Raw genomic sequence first — 4,250 nt, forward strand, 5'->3', positions numbered from 1 at the left:
TAATACTTGGTTGCACAACCTTTAGCCAAAATAACTGCGACCAACCACTTCCGGTAACCATCAATGAGTTTCTTACAATGCTCTGCTGGAATTTTAGACCATTCTTCTTTGGCAAACTGCTCCAGGTCCCTGATATTTGAAGGGTGCCTTCTCCAAACTGCTATTTTTAGATCTCTCCACAGGTGTTCTATGGGATTCAGGTCTGGATTCATTGCTGGCCACCTTAGAAGTCTCCAGTGCTTTCTCTCAAACCATTGTTGTGCTGGAAGACCCATAACCTCTGAGGGAGACCCAGCTTTCTCACACTGGGCCCTACATTATGCTGCAAAATTTGTTGGTAGTCTTCAGACTTTATAATGCCATGCACACGGTCAAGCAGTCCAGTGCCAGAGGCAGCAAAGCAACCCCAAAACATCAGGGAACCTCCGCCATGTTTGACTGTAGGGACCATGTTCTTTTCTTTGAATGCCTCATTTTTTCTCCTGTAAACTCTATGTTGATGCCTTTGCCCAAAAAGCTCTACTTTTGTCTCATCTGACGAGAGAACATTCTTCCAAAATGTTTTAGGCTTTTTCAGGTAAGTTTTGGCAAACTCCAGCCTGGCTTTTTTATGTCTCGGGGTAAGAAGTGGGGTCTTCCTGGGTCTCCTACCATACAGTCCCTTTTCATTCAGATGCCGATGGATAGTACGGGTTGACACTGTTGTACCCTCGGACTGCAGGGCAGCTTGAACTTGTTTGCATGTTAGTCGTGGTTCTTTATCCAACATCCGCACAATCTTGCGTTGAAATCTCTTGTCAATTTTTCTTTTCCGTCCACATCTAGGGAGGTTAGGCACAGTGCCATGAGCTTTAAAGTTCTTGATGACACTGTGCACAGTAGACAAAGGAACATTCAGGTCTTTGGAGATGGACTTGTAGCCTTGAGATTGCTCATGCTTCCTCACAATTTGGTTTCTCAAGTCTCAGACAGTTCTTTGGTCTTCTTTCTTTTTTTCATGTTCAATGTGGTACACACAAGGACACAGGACAGAGGTTGAGTCAACTTTAATCCATGTCAACTGGCTGCAAGTGTGATTTAGTTATTGCCAACACCTGTTAGGTGCCACAGGTAAGTTACAGGTGCTGTTAAGTACACAAATTAGAGAAGCATCACATGATTTTTTGAACAGTGCCAATACTTTTGTCCACTCCCTTTTTTATGTTTGGTGTGGAATTATATCCAATTTGGCTTTAGGACAATTCTTTTTGTGTTTTTTCATTTAAGACAAATTAACTTAAGATAATAATACCAAAGATTTTGTGTTTGCAATCATTTTCAAGAAGAAAATGAGTATTATCTGACAGAATTGCAGGGGTGTCAATACTTTTGGCCATGACTGTATGTAATCCCTTTCTCATGTACAGTACCATGGAATTAATGGTGCTATATAAATGAATAATAATAATAATAATTTTGGTGAAATGGCCTCAATAAGGATAGTAAAGTCACTGAATAAGGGTTCGAATTGTCTTTCGTCATTTAATTCTATTGATAAACTACTTTTTAGTTCATTTCATATTTTGAAAGCATTAGTCTGCCAAAAAGCGAGCATTTGTAAAGAGCAGCAATCTCGTGAAGAAAGTATTGTTAAAGTTTGACAGCTTGACAGGAAGAGAGTTATGCAGCACGTAATCAGACTATGTGTAAGGGTCCTTGGAGGATGATATAATACAGCGTGAATGCCAAGTATAAATCTACATACTGTAAGATATTTTTTGTGTTGACCATTGCTTTGATAGGAACTTGCAGATGTACTTAGTAAATTTGCAAAAAGGATGACGAGTCAAACGATAAATATAAATGGTAAGTTGTATCGTAGCAACCTTTTATCATACGCAAAGGATAATAAAGCAAGAACAATGTGTTAAGAATACCTGCCGTGCACGCAGTCATCCTCCTCCAGATTTCAGACTGCTCCGCACCACATGGTGGGAAAATTGTGCACCCATTGTCCACAGGATGGTGGGAGATTGTGCACCTTGCTGTTCAGGTGAGCAGGGAGTGGCTCCCTGGACATGACTAGGAGGAATGCATCACCTAATTATTACCGTAGGATTAGGGCTGGCTTAGTAAGTCCTGCTTCTAATCCAGTTCAGTGCTGTTTATTCATGTCCCTTGCATAGGTGTATGGTGAGTGCTTCATGGCCCAGCTCTGGGTGCTTCTCAGTAGTTGCTAAAGGTCTTTATTGGTTTTTCTTCTCGGGAGGTCGCTGTAAAGTCCACCTCCCCTCTGGAAGTGGGTGAAGAATATCCTGGTCCTTAAGGACTTGCCTAGAAGTGGTGGTTTGCACCACTATGTCTGTCACTACTCTTGCTGGTCCGATGTGTAGTTGGTTCAGCTGCACATGAGCTCATGGTGGAGGAGGACCAAGGTATTTAATGTTATAGGGTTCACAGTAACTGTTTAGTTTCTGAGAGGGGATGCATCTGTGTATCTTCCCATAAAGATTTCCTCTTGATGTCACAGGAAGAGGGATCCCTCCAATCCCAGCACTCTGACTGTGCTCAGTATATGTCTCTATAAATGTAATTAATTTTTTTTTGTAACCAGTCTTTGCCAGGACTCAATCATAAGCCATGTGGTGTGAAAGGCAGTAACACTAACAGAGAGCCACAGACTGCTAGGGATAGATATAGCTGTATACACCAGTACATTATAAATTTAAAAAAAAAAAGCTGAAAAGTCACAGATTTCTCTTTCCATAAAGTTATTTAAAAACAACAGTTTTTCACATTTTTAAGACACTTTTTTTTTAAATAAAGGTGATAAGACAGTAACAAACATGGACATATTTGGTACCCTTGTGACTGTAAAAATCTGTATAATACAGTGAAGACATATTATATGATAATGATCTTTAAATGGTGGAATTAAAAATTGTACAGTAGGTTTTTCTTTTTTGCTACTCTTACCCATAATAAAATGTATGATTGATAATGTAAACTTACATATACTGTACATGGGGAAAAATGAAGTCTAACAAACAAAACCTCATATAGTGATGTTTACTCAAATATAAAAAAGTTATTTCTTTCATGGCTATAAATGTGGGAAGAAGCAGCATCAAAATTTCTATCAGTAATTTAGTTAAATTGCAAACTTTGTGGCAAACAACTACCTGCCTTTTTTTTGGTTCATGTTTCAACACAATGGATGATTTTTTTGCCTTTTTCTTTGGTAGAAATTACATGAAAATATATTTATGACTTCAATAAGTCAAGTGCGTGCTTAAATACTGGAGGGGCATAATGGAGGGGGTCGTGAACACATTCTGCACAGGGGCCGTCCCAAGTTGATATCCATCCTAGAGCTATAGGTAATATATTCAGCAGTTGTCCCTACTCCTACTGAGACATAAAGTAATCTACTGCCATTAAAAAATGAATGACACTTGCAACTCCTCTTCGGTTGTCATTTGGGATATTCAGCTGGTGTATAGAATCTTCCAGGAAATGTTTTATTGAAAAAAGTATCCAAAAGCAGCTTGTCTCATGCAGAAATGGAAATGTTACTGTTATCAAATATAGATAGCTACTGTAACATCCTGTGCTGATCTGTGCCTCCTCTGTTTCATCTTTGGCCGCTATGCAGCAGCGCACCTTTGTTCCTTGTAACGCATGACAGCACCAGTCCTGTTTTTTCCTTGGGACTATTAGTGCTGCATTATTAGGGACCTATGGGGTTACTTTTGACTTTTAGGTTTTGATCACTCCTTTCTTAGGGCTTTAGAGCAGTCAGCTATTTAAACCTCTGTAGCTCTAACTTCTCCGACAGGTAATAGTATTGCTGTCCTGCTGAATACTGCTGTACTCCTTTCCTGTCTGTTATTTTGATTATTCCTGTTCTTCGAGCTCAGCTTGACTTCTGACTACCCACCTGCTTTATGATTTTGTCTCTGACATGATCTCTTGACTTTGATCCTGCTTGACGGCCCTTCTTGCCAGCTTGTGCCACCGAACAGTCACTGACTCTGTGACCCTTGTACAGGAACCCCTGTGTAAGTCCAGATCACTATACAGGGCTTTGGGAAACTGAACAGTTTGCACCAAGCCTGTTTATGGCAGCCATTTTGGAGCTAACATGTGACTATGAACAGTGGCTGCATGACATCTACCATGTACGTCAATGTCTGACTCATACAAGGGCTTTGAAACATGAGGTGATGATATACGTTAGCCAAATCACATGCCAATATTTAGATATCTGT

Source organism: Ranitomeya imitator, chromosome 3 (assembly GCF_032444005.1).
Source record: "Ranitomeya imitator isolate aRanImi1 chromosome 3, aRanImi1.pri, whole genome shotgun sequence".
NCBI lineage: Eukaryota > Metazoa > Chordata > Amphibia > Anura > Dendrobatidae > Ranitomeya > Ranitomeya imitator.